At 50.0% G+C, this 16045-nt stretch overlaps 24 non-coding genes across 24 annotated transcripts; all 24 read left to right on the forward strand.

Annotated features, from left to right (window-relative positions):
• Positions 1 to 441: 441 nt before the first annotated feature.
• Trnak-uuu (transfer RNA lysine (anticodon UUU)) lies at positions 442 to 514 on the forward strand. The gene has a single exon. It is a non-coding gene; the product is annotated as a tRNA-Lys (tRNA).
• A 138-nt stretch (positions 515 to 652) lies between these two features.
• On the forward strand, positions 653 to 734 carry Trnas-cga (transfer RNA serine (anticodon CGA)). The gene has a single exon. It is a non-coding gene; the product is annotated as a tRNA-Ser (tRNA).
• Positions 735 to 1426: 692 nt separating this feature from the next.
• On the forward strand, positions 1427 to 1508 carry Trnas-uga (transfer RNA serine (anticodon UGA)). Its single transcript has one exon. It is a non-coding gene; the product is annotated as a tRNA-Ser (tRNA).
• A 567-nt stretch (positions 1509 to 2075) lies between these two features.
• On the forward strand, positions 2076 to 2148 carry Trnaf-gaa (transfer RNA phenylalanine (anticodon GAA)). The gene has a single exon. It is a non-coding gene; the product is annotated as a tRNA-Phe (tRNA).
• Positions 2149 to 2688: 540 nt separating this feature from the next.
• Positions 2689 to 2761, forward strand: Trnak-uuu (transfer RNA lysine (anticodon UUU)). The gene has a single exon. It is a non-coding gene; the product is annotated as a tRNA-Lys (tRNA).
• Positions 2762 to 2899: 138 nt separating this feature from the next.
• Positions 2900 to 2981, forward strand: Trnas-cga (transfer RNA serine (anticodon CGA)). The gene has a single exon. It is a non-coding gene; the product is annotated as a tRNA-Ser (tRNA).
• Positions 2982 to 3673: 692 nt separating this feature from the next.
• Positions 3674 to 3755, forward strand: Trnas-uga (transfer RNA serine (anticodon UGA)). Its single transcript has one exon. It is a non-coding gene; the product is annotated as a tRNA-Ser (tRNA).
• A 567-nt stretch (positions 3756 to 4322) lies between these two features.
• On the forward strand, positions 4323 to 4395 carry Trnaf-gaa (transfer RNA phenylalanine (anticodon GAA)). The gene has a single exon. It is a non-coding gene; the product is annotated as a tRNA-Phe (tRNA).
• Positions 4396 to 4935: 540 nt separating this feature from the next.
• Trnak-uuu (transfer RNA lysine (anticodon UUU)) lies at positions 4936 to 5008 on the forward strand. Its single transcript has one exon. It is a non-coding gene; the product is annotated as a tRNA-Lys (tRNA).
• A 138-nt stretch (positions 5009 to 5146) lies between these two features.
• Trnas-cga (transfer RNA serine (anticodon CGA)) lies at positions 5147 to 5228 on the forward strand. Its single transcript has one exon. It is a non-coding gene; the product is annotated as a tRNA-Ser (tRNA).
• Positions 5229 to 5920: 692 nt separating this feature from the next.
• Positions 5921 to 6002, forward strand: Trnas-uga (transfer RNA serine (anticodon UGA)). Its single transcript has one exon. It is a non-coding gene; the product is annotated as a tRNA-Ser (tRNA).
• A 567-nt stretch (positions 6003 to 6569) lies between these two features.
• Trnaf-gaa (transfer RNA phenylalanine (anticodon GAA)) lies at positions 6570 to 6642 on the forward strand. The gene has a single exon. It is a non-coding gene; the product is annotated as a tRNA-Phe (tRNA).
• Positions 6643 to 7182: 540 nt separating this feature from the next.
• Trnak-uuu (transfer RNA lysine (anticodon UUU)) lies at positions 7183 to 7255 on the forward strand. The gene has a single exon. It is a non-coding gene; the product is annotated as a tRNA-Lys (tRNA).
• Positions 7256 to 7393: 138 nt separating this feature from the next.
• Positions 7394 to 7475, forward strand: Trnas-cga (transfer RNA serine (anticodon CGA)). The gene has a single exon. It is a non-coding gene; the product is annotated as a tRNA-Ser (tRNA).
• Positions 7476 to 8167: 692 nt separating this feature from the next.
• Trnas-uga (transfer RNA serine (anticodon UGA)) lies at positions 8168 to 8249 on the forward strand. Its single transcript has one exon. It is a non-coding gene; the product is annotated as a tRNA-Ser (tRNA).
• A 567-nt stretch (positions 8250 to 8816) lies between these two features.
• Positions 8817 to 8889, forward strand: Trnaf-gaa (transfer RNA phenylalanine (anticodon GAA)). The gene has a single exon. It is a non-coding gene; the product is annotated as a tRNA-Phe (tRNA).
• A 540-nt stretch (positions 8890 to 9429) lies between these two features.
• Trnak-uuu (transfer RNA lysine (anticodon UUU)) lies at positions 9430 to 9502 on the forward strand. The gene has a single exon. It is a non-coding gene; the product is annotated as a tRNA-Lys (tRNA).
• Positions 9503 to 9640: 138 nt separating this feature from the next.
• Trnas-cga (transfer RNA serine (anticodon CGA)) lies at positions 9641 to 9722 on the forward strand. The gene has a single exon. It is a non-coding gene; the product is annotated as a tRNA-Ser (tRNA).
• A 692-nt stretch (positions 9723 to 10414) lies between these two features.
• Positions 10415 to 10496, forward strand: Trnas-uga (transfer RNA serine (anticodon UGA)). Its single transcript has one exon. It is a non-coding gene; the product is annotated as a tRNA-Ser (tRNA).
• Positions 10497 to 11063: 567 nt separating this feature from the next.
• Positions 11064 to 11136, forward strand: Trnaf-gaa (transfer RNA phenylalanine (anticodon GAA)). The gene has a single exon. It is a non-coding gene; the product is annotated as a tRNA-Phe (tRNA).
• Positions 11137 to 11676: 540 nt separating this feature from the next.
• Trnak-uuu (transfer RNA lysine (anticodon UUU)) lies at positions 11677 to 11749 on the forward strand. The gene has a single exon. It is a non-coding gene; the product is annotated as a tRNA-Lys (tRNA).
• Positions 11750 to 11887: 138 nt separating this feature from the next.
• On the forward strand, positions 11888 to 11969 carry Trnas-cga (transfer RNA serine (anticodon CGA)). The gene has a single exon. It is a non-coding gene; the product is annotated as a tRNA-Ser (tRNA).
• A 692-nt stretch (positions 11970 to 12661) lies between these two features.
• Trnas-uga (transfer RNA serine (anticodon UGA)) lies at positions 12662 to 12743 on the forward strand. Its single transcript has one exon. It is a non-coding gene; the product is annotated as a tRNA-Ser (tRNA).
• A 567-nt stretch (positions 12744 to 13310) lies between these two features.
• Positions 13311 to 13383, forward strand: Trnaf-gaa (transfer RNA phenylalanine (anticodon GAA)). The gene has a single exon. It is a non-coding gene; the product is annotated as a tRNA-Phe (tRNA).
• The last annotated feature ends 2662 nt before the right edge of the window (positions 13384 to 16045 follow it).

Here is a 16045-nt window from a genome sequence, read left to right on the forward strand (position 1 = left end):
TTGTCTAGTGCATGCCATAAGAGGAACTCACTAGACAACTAACTCCCCTAGAAGCAAAAGAATCAAAAAAAGTCCTACCGACTGCGTTCCTTTTTCTGTGTCAGGTGGTGAAGAACGTCTTCAACGGAACCGTGAAACGAGCGAAAACGTGGGAAACATTGCATTCGAAATGCTTGCGAATTTTCCAATTGCCCCGTGAGTGTCGACAAAACATGTAAATTCTGTGCTCCAACGTATGAGACGTAACGACTGCTGCAATTTGTTGTTGCATCGTGTGTCAGCAGTCTTCGATAGTGTGTCACGAGCTTAGTGGGATAAGTTTGCAGACAGCATTTAGGCGACGTTTAATTAGTAACGGCCCCATGCAGCGATTGCACAACAGTAAAGGACATGAGTCAATGTACAGTTGTGCAGCGTGAGAGGTTTCACAGTATCGTGTGAGCCCGGATAGCTCAGTCGGTAGAGCATTAGGCTTTTAACCTAAGGGTCCAGGGTTCAAGTCCCTGTCCGGGCGGAAATTTTAATACTTTGGTAGCGATTCGTCTGGTAGCGGTGGAAACGCTACGGAAAATAATGAAGCTACGCCGTTTTCTGACACCACAGTGCTTTAAACGGTAGCAGTTGCATGTGTCGGGACAACACCGCGCTACCGGCAGTCGTGGCCGAGTGGTTAAGGCGTCTGACTCGAAATCCGATTCCCTCTGGGAGCGTAGGTTCGAATCCTACCGGCTGCGTACGATTTTGCGTAAAGAGGAGCAAACATTTTCGCACACATGTGACATGCGTGGGCGAATGCGGGTGCAAACCAGTGACGCCATTCTCAACAAGACGAAAGTTTCCGTTTAAGAATACTGAGTTTCGCGACGACCGCTGCTTACTGTGGCCATCGGTTCACCTCGCACTGACGCTGGGACTGCAGAAAGCCGTCGCTGAGATCGTGAGTACACAGATGTGCTCGAAAGTGTTGGACAGAGCGAACATTCATTTCTTTTTAAGAATCGCAATTCAATCATTCGAGTGCGGCAAAGGCGGTGGTGCAGCGTTTCTTTTCTTAAGATCTCGCAGCTGCTTGGAGGTATGTCCATCGTTTTAAGACGACAGAAAACTAGCGTCAGCGGTGCGTCAGTGGGAAGTCGGTGAAGTCGCCATTGGAGCCATAAGCCAGTAATTACAACATGCGAATCACTCGCACACCATGTAGCATGCACTACAACGCTCGCCCGAGGGACCGGACAGCTCAGTCGGTAGAGCGCTAGACCTTCAACCAAAGGGTCTCGGGTTCAAACCCCCGTCCAGGCGAAAATTGACACACTGTCGTAACAGCTAATGGAAACCCTACAGAATAGAGTGACGCCACGCCGTTTTCTGCCATCAGATTGCTTCTAAAGACGGCGGTTTCACTTGTCGGGAGTCGCTTCTGCCACCGGCAGTCGTGGCCGAGTGGTTAAGGCGTCTGACTTGAAATCAGATTCCCTCTGGGAGCGTAGGTTCGAGTCCTACCGACTGCGAAAATTTTCTCGCTCTCAAAAGATGGACGTTCAGCTGCATCCTAGCAGTTGCGTCACTACTAAACACGTGCGTCACCAGCAATGTGCAGTGTTATTTGATCCAGGGCGCAGCGTTACAGTCGAGCCCAGAAGCCGCAGCTCATCTCCTCGTCTCACAGCCGCCCACCGGCTTACTGGGCAGTGCAGATGTGTCCGTTTTAGCTTGCAGACGATGACGTGTAGCAATTGATGAGCTAACGCAAGTCGAATGTTTTACCGTGTGTATCTGCTAGATACTGCCTCTCATACGGTAGAGACTCACTCCTTCTTGTGTCTCGTTCTCTGCACACGAGTTGCCCCTGGCTGGCATCGATATAGCACGGGTTTTCTAGCGAAGTGAATATTACACGAGTCTAGTCGACATGTTTGCTTGTTACGATGATGGAAGCAGAAGAAATGTGTGTGGGACTTCACTGCATCGGCTGCTCGCCTTTCAGCGTCCCTGTGTCTTATCAGACGAAGGTGACTGTGAAATTGGCAACGAGGCAGAGGTGAACAAACACATGCAAACAGCAACGTTCAACGTCAGCCGAAATAGCTCAGTTGGGAGAGCGTTAGACTGAAGATCTGAAGGTCCCTGGTTCGATCCCGGGTTTCGGCAGGTATTCGTTTTCATGCGACGCCAATGGAATTGCTCTGTGTTGGTGATGATGCAACTACCGCTGACAACAAAAATGACTCTCTCCTGTAGTTGTACTGGTTGTCTAGTGCATGCCATAAGAGGAACTCACTAGACAACTAACTCCCCTAGAAGCAAAAGAATCAAAAAAAGTCCTACCGACTGCGTTCCTTTTTCTGTGTCAGGTGGTGAAGAACGTCTTCAACGGAACCGTGAAACGAGCGAAAACGTGGGAAACATTGCATTCGAAATGCTTGCGAATTTTCCAATTGCCCCGTGAGTGTCGACAAAACATGTAAATTCTGTGCTCCAACGTATGAGACGTAACGACTGCTGCAATTTGTTGTTGCATCGTGTGTCAGCAGTCTTCGATAGTGTGTCACGAGCTTAGTGGGATAAGTTTGCAGACAGCATTTAGGCGACGTTTAATTAGTAACGGCCCCATGCAGCGATTGCACAACAGTAAAGGACATGAGTCAATGTACAGTTGTGCAGCGTGAGAGGTTTCACAGTATCGTGTGAGCCCGGATAGCTCAGTCGGTAGAGCATTAGGCTTTTAACCTAAGGGTCCAGGGTTCAAGTCCCTGTCCGGGCGGAAATTTTAATACTTTGGTAGCGATTCGTCTGGTAGCGGTGGAAACGCTACGGAAAATAATGAAGCTACGCCGTTTTCTGACACCACAGTGCTTTAAACGGTAGCAGTTGCATGTGTCGGGACAACACCGCGCTACCGGCAGTCGTGGCCGAGTGGTTAAGGCGTCTGACTCGAAATCCGATTCCCTCTGGGAGCGTAGGTTCGAATCCTACCGGCTGCGTACGATTTTGCGTAAAGAGGAGCAAACATTTTCGCACACATGTGACATGCGTGGGCGAATGCGGGTGCAAACCAGTGACGCCATTCTCAACAAGACGAAAGTTTCCGTTTAAGAATACTGAGTTTCGCGACGACCGCTGCTTACTGTGGCCATCGGTTCACCTCGCACTGACGCTGGGACTGCAGAAAGCCGTCGCTGAGATCGTGAGTACACAGATGTGCTCGAAAGTGTTGGACAGAGCGAACATTCATTTCTTTTTAAGAATCGCAATTCAATCATTCGAGTGCGGCAAAGGCGGTGGTGCAGCGTTTCTTTTCTTAAGATCTCGCAGCTGCTTGGAGGTATGTCCATCGTTTTAAGACGACAGAAAACTAGCGTCAGCGGTGCGTCAGTGGGAAGTCGGTGAAGTCGCCATTGGAGCCATAAGCCAGTAATTACAACATGCGAATCACTCGCACACCATGTAGCATGCACTACAACGCTCGCCCGAGGGACCGGACAGCTCAGTCGGTAGAGCGCTAGACCTTCAACCAAAGGGTCTCGGGTTCAAACCCCCGTCCAGGCGAAAATTGACACACTGTCGTAACAGCTAATGGAAACCCTACAGAATAGAGTGACGCCACGCCGTTTTCTGCCATCAGATTGCTTCTAAAGACGGCGGTTTCACTTGTCGGGAGTCGCTTCTGCCACCGGCAGTCGTGGCCGAGTGGTTAAGGCGTCTGACTTGAAATCAGATTCCCTCTGGGAGCGTAGGTTCGAGTCCTACCGACTGCGAAAATTTTCTCGCTCTCAAAAGATGGACGTTCAGCTGCATCCTAGCAGTTGCGTCACTACTAAACACGTGCGTCACCAGCAATGTGCAGTGTTATTTGATCCAGGGCGCAGCGTTACAGTCGAGCCCAGAAGCCGCAGCTCATCTCCTCGTCTCACAGCCGCCCACCGGCTTACTGGGCAGTGCAGATGTGTCCGTTTTAGCTTGCAGACGATGACGTGTAGCAATTGATGAGCTAACGCAAGTCGAATGTTTTACCGTGTGTATCTGCTAGATACTGCCTCTCATACGGTAGAGACTCACTCCTTCTTGTGTCTCGTTCTCTGCACACGAGTTGCCCCTGGCTGGCATCGATATAGCACGGGTTTTCTAGCGAAGTGAATATTACACGAATCTAGTCGACATGTTTGCTTGTTACGATGATGGAAGCAGAAGAAATGTGTGTGGGACTTCACTGCATCGGCTGCTCGCCTTTCAGCGTCCCTGTGTCTTATCAGACGAAGGTGACTGTGAAATTGGCAACGAGGCAGAGGTGAACAAACACATGCAAACAGCAACGTTCAACGTCAGCCGAAATAGCTCAGTTGGGAGAGCGTTAGACTGAAGATCTAAAGGTCCCTGGTTCGATCCCGGGTTTCGGCAGGTATTCGTTTTCATGCGACGCCAATGGAATTGCTCTGTGTTGGTGATGATGCAACTACCGCTGACAACAAAAATGACTCTCTCCTGTAGTTGTACTGGTTGTCTAGTGCATGCCATAAGAGGAACTCACTAGACAACTAACTCCCCTAGAAGCAAAAGAATCAAAAAAAGTCCTACCGACTGCGTTCCTTTTTCTGTGTCAGGTGGTGAAGAACGTCTTCAACGGAACCGTGAAACGAGCGAAAACGTGGGAAACATTGCATTCGAAATGCTTGCGAATTTTCCAATTGCCCCGTGAGTGTCGACAAAACATGTAAATTCTGTGCTCCAACGTATGAGACGTAACGACTGCTGCAATTTGTTGTTGCATCGTGTGTCAGCAGTCTTCGATAGTGTGTCACGAGCTTAGTGGGATAAGTTTGCAGACAGCATTTAGGCGACGTTTAATTAGTAACGGCCCCATGCAGCGATTGCACAACAGTAAAGGACATGAGTCAATGTACAGTTGTGCAGCGTGAGAGGTTTCACAGTATCGTGTGAGCCCGGATAGCTCAGTCGGTAGAGCATTAGGCTTTTAACCTAAGGGTCCAGGGTTCAAGTCCCTGTCCGGGCGGAAATTTTAATACTTTGGTAGCGATTCGTCTGGTAGCGGTGGAAACGCTACGGAAAATAATGAAGCTACGCCGTTTTCTGACACCACAGTGCTTTAAACGGTAGCAGTTGCATGTGTCGGGACAACACCGCGCTACCGGCAGTCGTGGCCGAGTGGTTAAGGCGTCTGACTCGAAATCCGATTCCCTCTGGGAGCGTAGGTTCGAATCCTACCGGCTGCGTACGATTTTGCGTAAAGAGGAGCAAACATTTTCGCACACATGTGACATGCGTGGGCGAATGCGGGTGCAAACCAGTGACGCCATTCTCAACAAGACGAAAGTTTCCGTTTAAGAATACTGAGTTTCGCGACGACCGCTGCTTACTGTGGCCATCGGTTCACCTCGCACTGACGCTGGGACTGCAGAAAGCCGTCGCTGAGATCGTGAGTACACAGATGTGCTCGAAAGTGTTGGACAGAGCGAACATTCATTTCTTTTTAAGAACCGCAATTCAATCATTCGAGTGCGGCAAAGGCGGTGGTGCAGCGTTTCTTTTCTTAAGATCTCGCAGCTGCTTGGAGGTATGTCCATCGTTTTAAGACGACAGAAAACTAGCGTCAGCGGTGCGTCAGTGGGAAGTCGGTGAAGTCGCCATTGGAGCCATAAGCCAGTAATTACAACATGCGAATCACTCGCACACCATGTAGCATGCACTACAACGCTCGCCCGAGGGACCGGACAGCTCAGTCGGTAGAGCGCTAGACCTTCAACCAAAGGGTCTCGGGTTCAAACCCCCGTCCAGGCGAAAATTGACACACTGTCGTAACAGCTAATGGAAACCCTACAGAATAGAGTGACGCCACGCCGTTTTCTGCCATCAGATTGCTTCTAAAGACGGCGGTTTCACTTGTCGGGAGTCGCTTCTGCCACCGGCAGTCGTGGCCGAGTGGTTAAGGCGTCTGACTTGAAATCAGATTCCCTCTGGGAGCGTAGGTTCGAGTCCTACCGACTGCGAAAATTTTCTCGCTCTCAAAAGATGGACGTTCAGCTGCATCCTAGCAGTTGCGTCACTACTAAACACGTGCGTCACCAGCAATGTGCAGTGTTATTTGATCCAGGGCGCAGCGTTACAGTCGAGCCCAGAAGCCGCAGCTCATCTCCTCGTCTCACAGCCGCCCACCGGCTTACTGGGCAGTGCAGATGTGTCCGTTTTAGCTTGCAGACGATGACGTGTAGCAATTGATGAGCTAACGCAAGTCGAATGTTTTACCGTGTGTATCTGCTAGATACTGCCTCTCATACGGTAGAGACTCACTCCTTCTTGTGTCTCGTTCTCTGCACACGAGTTGCCCCTGGCTGGCATCGATATAGCACGGGTTTTCTAGCGAAGTGAATATTACACGAGTCTAGTCGACATGTTTGCTTGTTACGATGATGGAAGCAGAAGAAATGTGTGTGGGACTTCACTGCATCGGCTGCTCGCCTTTCAGCGTCCCTGTGTCTTATCAGACGAAGGTGACTGTGAAATTGGCAACGAGGCAGAGGTGAACAAACACATGCAAACAGCAACGTTCAACGTCAGCCGAAATAGCTCAGTTGGGAGAGCGTTAGACTGAAGATCTGAAGGTCCCTGGTTCGATCCCGGGTTTCGGCAGGTATTCGTTTTCATGCGACGCCAATGGAATTGCTCTGTGTTGGTGATGATGCAACTACCGCTGACAACAAAAATGACTCTCTCCTGTAGTTGTACTGGTTGTCTAGTGCATGCCATAAGAGGAACTCACTAGACAACTAACTCCCCTAGAAGCAAAAGAATCAAAAAAAGTCCTACCGACTGCGTTCCTTTTTCTGTGTCAGGTGGTGAAGAACGTCTTCAACGGAACCGTGAAACGAGCGAAAACGTGGGAAACATTGCATTCGAAATGCTTGCGAATTTTCCAATTGCCCCGTGAGTGTCGACAAAACATGTAAATTCTGTGCTCCAACGTATGAGACGTAACGACTGCTGCAATTTGTTGTTGCATCGTGTGTCAGCAGTCTTCGATAGTGTGTCACGAGCTTAGTGGGATAAGTTTGCAGACAGCATTTAGGCGACGTTTAATTAGTAACGGCCCCATGCAGCGATTGCACAACAGTAAAGGACATGAGTCAATGTACAGTTGTGCAGCGTGAGAGGTTTCACAGTATCGTGTGAGCCCGGATAGCTCAGTCGGTAGAGCATTAGGCTTTTAACCTAAGGGTCCAGGGTTCAAGTCCCTGTCCGGGCGGAAATTTTAATACTTTGGTAGCGATTCGTCTGGTAGCGGTGGAAACGCTACGGAAAATAATGAAGCTACGCCGTTTTCTGACACCACAGTGCTTTAAACGGTAGCAGTTGCATGTGTCGGGACAACACCGCGCTACCGGCAGTCGTGGCCGAGTGGTTAAGGCGTCTGACTCGAAATCCGATTCCCTCTGGGAGCGTAGGTTCGAATCCTACCGGCTGCGTACGATTTTGCGTAAAGAGGAGCAAACATTTTCGCACACATGTGACATGCGTGGGCGAATGCGGGTGCAAACCAGTGACGCCATTCTCAACAAGACGAAAGTTTCCGTTTAAGAATACTGAGTTTCGCGACGACCGCTGCTTACTGTGGCCATCGGTTCACCTCGCACTGACGCTGGGACTGCAGAAAGCCGTCGCTGAGATCGTGAGTACACAGATGTGCTCGAAAGTGTTGGACAGAGCGAACATTCATTTCTTTTTAAGAATCGCAATTCAATCATTCGAGTGCGGCAAAGGCGGTGGTGCAGCGTTTCTTTTCTTAAGATCTCGCAGCTGCTTGGAGGTATGTCCATCGTTTTAAGACGACAGAAAACTAGCGTCAGCGGTGCGTCAGTGGGAAGTCGGTGAAGTCGCCATTGGAGCCATAAGCCAGTAATTACAACATGCGAATCACTCGCACACCATGTAGCATGCACTACAACGCTCGCCCGAGGGACCGGACAGCTCAGTCGGTAGAGCGCTAGACCTTCAACCAAAGGGTCTCGGGTTCAAACCCCCGTCCAGGCGAAAATTGACACACTGTCGTAACAGCTAATGGAAACCCTACAGAATAGAGTGACGCCACGCCGTTTTCTGCCATCAGATTGCTTCTAAAGACGGCGGTTTCACTTGTCGGGAGTCGCTTCTGCCACCGGCAGTCGTGGCCGAGTGGTTAAGGCGTCTGACTTGAAATCAGATTCCCTCTGGGAGCGTAGGTTCGAGTCCTACCGACTGCGAAAATTTTCTCGCTCTCAAAAGATGGACGTTCAGCTGCATCCTAGCAGTTGCGTCACTACTAAACACGTGCGTCACCAGCAATGTGCAGTGTTATTTGATCCAGGGCGCAGCGTTACAGTCGAGCCCAGAAGCCGCAGCTCATCTCCTCGTCTCACAGCCGCCCACCGGCTTACTGGGCAGTGCAGATGTGTCCGTTTTAGCTTGCAGACGATGACGTGTAGCAATTGATGAGCTAACGCAAGTCGAATGTTTTACCGTGTGTATCTGCTAGATACTGCCTCTCATACGGTAGAGACTCACTCCTTCTTGTGTCTCGTTCTCTGCACACGAGTTGCCCCTGGCTGGCATCGATATAGCACGGGTTTTCTAGCGAAGTGAATATTACACGAGTCTAGTCGACATGTTTGCTTGTTACGATGATGGAAGCAGAAGAAATGTGTGTGGGACTTCACTGCATCGGCTGCTCGCCTTTCAGCGTCCCTGTGTCTTATCAGACGAAGGTGACTGTGAAATTGGCAACGAGGCAGAGGTGAACAAACACATGCAAACAGCAACGTTCAACGTCAGCCGAAATAGCTCAGTTGGGAGAGCGTTAGACTGAAGATCTGAAGGTCCCTGGTTCGATCCCGGGTTTCGGCAGGTATTCGTTTTCATGCGACGCCAATGGAATTGCTCTGTGTTGGTGATGATGCAACTACCGCTGACAACAAAAATGACTCTCTCCTGTAGTTGTACTGGTTGTCTAGTGCATGCCATAAGAGGAACTCACTAGACAACTAACTCCCCTAGAAGCAAAAGAATCAAAAAAAGTCCTACCGACTGCGTTCCTTTTTCTGTGTCAGGTGGTGAAGAACGTCTTCAACGGAACCGTGAAACGAGCGAAAACGTGGGAAACATTGCATTCGAAATGCTTGCGAATTTTCCAATTGCCCCGTGAGTGTCGACAAAACATGTAAATTCTGTGCTCCAACGTATGAGACGTAACGACTGCTGCAATTTGTTGTTGCATCGTGTGTCAGCAGTCTTCGATAGTGTGTCACGAGCTTAGTGGGATAAGTTTGCAGACAGCATTTAGGCGACGTTTAATTAGTAACGGCCCCATGCAGCGATTGCACAACAGTAAAGGACATGAGTCAATGTACAGTTGTGCAGCGTGAGAGGTTTCACAGTATCGTGTGAGCCCGGATAGCTCAGTCGGTAGAGCATTAGGCTTTTAACCTAAGGGTCCAGGGTTCAAGTCCCTGTCCGGGCGGAAATTTTAATACTTTGGTAGCGATTCGTCTGGTAGCGGTGGAAACGCTACGGAAAATAATGAAGCTACGCCGTTTTCTGACACCACAGTGCTTTAAACGGTAGCAGTTGCATGTGTCGGGACAACACCGCGCTACCGGCAGTCGTGGCCGAGTGGTTAAGGCGTCTGACTCGAAATCCGATTCCCTCTGGGAGCGTAGGTTCGAATCCTACCGGCTGCGTACGATTTTGCGTAAAGAGGAGCAAACATTTTCGCACACATGTGACATGCGTGGGCGAATGCGGGTGCAAACCAGTGACGCCATTCTCAACAAGACGAAAGTTTCCGTTTAAGAATACTGAGTTTCGCGACGACCGCTGCTTACTGTGGCCATCGGTTCACCTCGCACTGACGCTGGGACTGCAGAAAGCCGTCGCTGAGATCGTGAGTACACAGATGTGCTCGAAAGTGTTGGACAGAGCGAACATTCATTTCTTTTTAAGAATCGCAATTCAATCATTCGAGTGCGGCAAAGGCGGTGGTGCAGCGTTTCTTTTCTTAAGATCTCGCAGCTGCTTGGAGGTATGTCCATCGTTTTAAGACGACAGAAAACTAGCGTCAGCGGTGCGTCAGTGGGAAGTCGGTGAAGTCGCCATTGGAGCCATAAGCCAGTAATTACAACATGCGAATCACTCGCACACCATGTAGCATGCACTACAACGCTCGCCCGAGGGACCGGACAGCTCAGTCGGTAGAGCGCTAGACCTTCAACCAAAGGGTCTCGGGTTCAAACCCCCGTCCAGGCGAAAATTGACACACTGTCGTAACAGCTAATGGAAACCCTACAGAATAGAGTGACGCCACGCCGTTTTCTGCCATCAGATTGCTTCTAAAGACGGCGGTTTCACTTGTCGGGAGTCGCTTCTGCCACCGGCAGTCGTGGCCGAGTGGTTAAGGCGTCTGACTTGAAATCAGATTCCCTCTGGGAGCGTAGGTTCGAGTCCTACCGACTGCGAAAATTTTCTCGCTCTCAAAAGATGGACGTTCAGCTGCATCCTAGCAGTTGCGTCACTACTAAACACGTGCGTCACCAGCAATGTGCAGTGTTATTTGATCCAGGGCGCAGCGTTACAGTCGAGCCCAGAAGCCGCAGCTCATCTCCTCGTCTCACAGCCGCCCACCGGCTTACTGGGCAGTGCAGATGTGTCCGTTTTAGCTTGCAGACGATGACGTGTAGCAATTGATGAGCTAACGCAAGTCGAATGTTTTACCGTGTGTATCTGCTAGATACTGCCTCTCATACGGTAGAGACTCACTCCTTCTTGTGTCTCGTTCTCTGCACACGAGTTGCCCCTGGCTGGCATCGATATAGCACGGGTTTTCTAGCGAAGTGAATATTACACGAATCTAGTCGACATGTTTGCTTGTTACGATGATGGAAGCAGAAGAAATGTGTGTGGGACTTCACTGCATCGGCTGCTCGCCTTTCAGCGTCCCTGTGTCTTATCAGACGAAGGTGACTGTGAAATTGGCAACGAGGCAGAGGTGAACAAACACATGCAAACAGCAACGTTCAACGTCAGCCGAAATAGCTCAGTTGGGAGAGCGTTAGACTGAAGATCTAAAGGTCCCTGGTTCGATCCCGGGTTTCGGCAGGTATTCGTTTTCATGCGACGCCAATGGAATTGCTCTGTGTTGGTGATGATGCAACTACCGCTGACAACAAAAATGACTCTCTCCTGTAGTTGTACTGGTTGTCTAGTGCATGCCATAAGAGGAACTCACTAGACAACTAACTCCCCTAGAAGCAAAAGAATCAAAAAAAGTCCTACCGACTGCGTTCCTTTTTCTGTGTCAGGTGGTGAAGAACGTCTTCAACGGAACCGTGAAACGAGCGAAAACGTGGGAAACATTGCATTCGAAATGCTTGCGAATTTTCCAATTGCCCCGTGAGTGTCGACAAAACATGTAAATTCTGTGCTCCAACGTATGAGACGTAACGACTGCTGCAATTTGTTGTTGCATCGTGTGTCAGCAGTCTTCGATAGTGTGTCACGAGCTTAGTGGGATAAGTTTGCAGACAGCATTTAGGCGACGTTTAATTAGTAACGGCCCCATGCAGCGATTGCACAACAGTAAAGGACATGAGTCAATGTACAGTTGTGCAGCGTGAGAGGTTTCACAGTATCGTGTGAGCCCGGATAGCTCAGTCGGTAGAGCATTAGGCTTTTAACCTAAGGGTCCAGGGTTCAAGTCCCTGTCCGGGCGGAAATTTTAATACTTTGGTAGCGATTCGTCTGGTAGCGGTGGAAACGCTACGGAAAATAATGAAGCTACGCCGTTTTCTGACACCACAGTGCTTTAAACGGTAGCAGTTGCATGTGTCGGGACAACACCGCGCTACCGGCAGTCGTGGCCGAGTGGTTAAGGCGTCTGACTCGAAATCCGATTCCCTCTGGGAGCGTAGGTTCGAATCCTACCGGCTGCGTACGATTTTGCGTAAAGAGGAGCAAACATTTTCGCACACATGTGACATGCGTGGGCGAATGCGGGTGCAAACCAGTGACGCCATTCTCAACAAGACGAAAGTTTCCGTTTAAGAATACTGAGTTTCGCGACGACCGCTGCTTACTGTGGCCATCGGTTCACCTCGCACTGACGCTGGGACTGCAGAAAGCCGTCGCTGAGATCGTGAGTACACAGATGTGCTCGAAAGTGTTGGACAGAGCGAACATTCATTTCTTTTTAAGAACCGCAATTCAATCATTCGAGTGCGGCAAAGGCGGTGGTGCAGCGTTTCTTTTCTTAAGATCTCGCAGCTGCTTGGAGGTATGTCCATCGTTTTAAGACGACAGAAAACTAGCGTCAGCGGTGCGTCAGTGGGAAGTCGGTGAAGTCGCCATTGGAGCCATAAGCCAGTAATTACAACATGCGAATCACTCGCACACCATGTAGCATGCACTACAACGCTCGCCCGAGGGACCGGACAGCTCAGTCGGTAGAGCGCTAGACCTTCAACCAAAGGGTCTCGGGTTCAAACCCCCGTCCAGGCGAAAATTGACACACTGTCGTAACAGCTAATGGAAACCCTACAGAATAGAGTGACGCCACGCCGTTTTCTGCCATCAGATTGCTTCTAAAGACGGCGGTTTCACTTGTCGGGAGTCGCTTCTGCCACCGGCAGTCGTGGCCGAGTGGTTAAGGCGTCTGACTTGAAATCAGATTCCCTCTGGGAGCGTAGGTTCGAGTCCTACCGACTGCGAAAATTTTCTCGCTCTCAAAAGATGGACGTTCAGCTGCATCCTAGCAGTTGCGTCACTACTAAACACGTGCGTCACCAGCAATGTGCAGTGTTATTTGATCCAGGGCGCAGCGTTACAGTCGAGCCCAGAAGCCGCAGCTCATCTCCTCGTCTCACAGCCGCCCACCGGCTTACTGGGCAGTGCAGATGTGTCCGTTTTAGCTTGCAGACGATGACGTGTAGCAATTGATGAGCTAACGCAAGTCGAATGTTTTACCGTGTGTATCTGCTAGATACTGCCTCTCATACGGTAGAGACTCACTCCTTCTTGTGTCTCGTTCTCTGCACACGAGTTGCCCCTGGCTGGCATCGATATAGCACGGGTTTTCTAGCGAAGTGAATATTACACGAGTCTAGTCGACATGTTTGCTTGTTACGATGATGGAAGCAGAAGAAATGTGTGTGGGACTTCACTGCATCGGCTGCTCGCCTTTCAGCGTCCCTGTGTCTTATCAGACGAAGGTGACTGTGAAATTGGCAACGAGGCAGAGGTGAACAAACACATGCAAACAGCAACGTTCAACGTCAGCCGAAATAGCTCAGTTGGGAGAGCGTTAGACTGAAGATCTAAAGGTCCCTGGTTCGATCCCGGGTTTCGGCAGGTATTCGTTTTCATGCGACGCCAATGGAATTGCTCTGTGTTGGTGATGATGCAACTACCGCTGACAACAAAAATGACTCTCTCCTGTAGTTGTACTGGTTGTCTAGTGCATGCCATAAGAGGAACTCACTAGACAACTAACTCCCCTAGAAGCAAAAGAATCAAAAAAAGTCCTACCGACTGCGTTCCTTTTTCTGTGTCAGGTGGTGAAGAACGTCTTCAACGGAACCGTGAAACGAGCGAAAACGTGGGAAACATTGCATTCGAAATGCTTGCGAATTTTCCAATTGCCCCGTGAGTGTCGACAAAACATGTAAATTCTGTGCTCCAACGTATGAGACGTAACGACTGCTGCAATTTGTTGTTGCATCGTGTGTCAGCAGTCTTCGATAGTGTGTCACGAGCTTAGTGGGATAAGTTTGCAGACAGCATTTAGGCGACGTTTAATTAGTAACGGCCCCATGCAGCGATTGCACAACAGTAAAGGACATGAGTCAATGTACAGTTGTGCAGCGTGAGAGGTTTCACAGTATCGTGTGAGCCCGGATAGCTCAGTCGGTAGAGTTCCGCCGCGGCCGCGGCCGTGTGCAGACGTGCGGTGGTGGTCGCTTCGCCTGTGCTTAAGAGCGCACGCAGCTGTTGGTACTGTAAGTACTACTTCACGAAAGTGATGGAGGATGAGTTGAGACGTTACACGCTACGATTTGGATTTCCGTATGGCTATGCTCGACCACAGGTTCACGAACTTATTGACTGGTTTTACGATCGATTAGGACTGCGAGATGACGAAGTTCTTGGGTTTTCGTATGATTTTCTTGCGAACGCTGTTTATGTAAAATTGATTAGTGACGATCCTTGCGTTCGTATTATGACCCTCACGGAAGGCACTGCGGATTTTGTGAATTCTAAAGGCGAAATTTGTAAAGTATCTGTTAGTCATGCTGGACTAGGGCTGCGAACCGTCCGTATATTTAATCTGCCTTTCGAAGTTAGCTTCGATAGAATTCGGCAAGCTTTGTCTCCCTACGGTAATGTCTTGCAAATTCATGCCGAGCAATGGAGGGGTTACAAACATTTCAATGTTGATAACGGCGTTCGGAATGCGAAAATTGATTTAACGAAGCACATCCCGTCCAACATTTTGGTGCAGGGTTTTCGAGCGCTGGTGATGTACGAAGGACAACCGCGAACTTGTGTAATATGTGGTTCTACCGACCATTTAAAATCTGCTTGTCCCCGTGTCCGGGCGGGTCGCCGAGGAATGCAACATCGTCTTACACCTCTCGATGGGCACGATGGCAATCGGTTGTCTTACGCGCGGACATTGATGGAGTCGCCTACGACACAACCGACGCTCCACCAACCGGCTGCGGTGACCCCAGACGCCGGCGCGGTCATTGTCAACAACTCTGCGGCAACCCCCGAATGTCCCGTTCGTAGTGATGTCACCGATATCGACAGCCACGCTGCACACCTGCAGGTTTCCCCGACTGTCGGCCTTCGTGCCGACCATGCCGGACCGACTCCCGTCCCTACTCCAACTACGTCCGTCGAGCTGAAACAGTTGTCGGATGGTGGCGACAGGTCGCGCGTTTCTTGCCCCCCTGACGTTGCGCCCCCCACGCCCCTCCCTCTCGGCAGTGACCTATCTGAGGAAGGGTCTACACACAGCCTCTTGACGGACGTCAAAACCGTTTCTGACGCCGACGCACCTCCCCCAAGAACTGGGAAATCTAAGCGGTCGGCACGGAAGCAGAGTGCGGAGGAGATCCGCACTCTGGAAAAGAAACTGCAGCGCACAATAAAGCAGATCCGAAAAGACGGAAGTGAACGCGGCGGCACAGATGACATGGGTTCCGTCGCGCGCCACGTGGGGGAGGCCGATATGGAGATGCATGTCGACCGTCCGAGTCCTGAGCTGATGGATACTGGCCATCAGCATACGCCAGCCGAGAAGTCTTGGGCAGACGAAAGTGAATAACACGGACCCTTTCTATCCCCACCATGCAAGATTATAAACTAGCCACAGTTAATTTGAATAGGATCGCATCCGATGTCAAACTTAAATGCTTGACCGACTATCTATATGCCGCCGATATAGATATAGTTTTCTTCCAAGAAGTTGTGTCCCCCAAGGTTGGAGAAATACCTGGGTATGATGCCATATTAAATCTTGGCACTGAGGCGGGCACTGCGATTTTATTCAAAGCTGGCATCGCTTACCAACCTACAGCGATTTTAGAAACGGGACGCGGCATTGCCGCCCAATTACAGGATTTGCTTCTCCTGAACGTGTACGCCCCGACAGGGTCCGCTGGCAGAAGGGACAGAAGTGAATTTTTTAGGGCTGAAGTTGTGACCTTATTGCCGAACGTTCGACTGAAGATCATCCTGGGTGGGGATTTCAACTGCGTTTTACGCAACGAAGATCAAATTCCGAATTTTAATTTTTGTCCCGAGCTACTAACGTTAACAAATGGTCTGCATTTACAAGATAGTTGGTGTCACCTTCGACCACACACGAAGGGCTATACCTATGTGAGCGCTGCTTCTTCTAGCCGTCTGGATAGGTTTTATGTTTCTCAAGATCTTTTACATACTATTCGTGATTGTGAACTATGGCCGCTCAGTTTTAGTGACCACACCGCATACCATCTAACGA

This window comes from Schistocerca serialis, unplaced genomic scaffold, assembly GCF_023864345.2.
Source record: "Schistocerca serialis cubense isolate TAMUIC-IGC-003099 unplaced genomic scaffold, iqSchSeri2.2 HiC_scaffold_1376, whole genome shotgun sequence".
Classification (NCBI taxonomy): Eukaryota; Metazoa; Arthropoda; class Insecta; order Orthoptera; family Acrididae; genus Schistocerca; species Schistocerca serialis.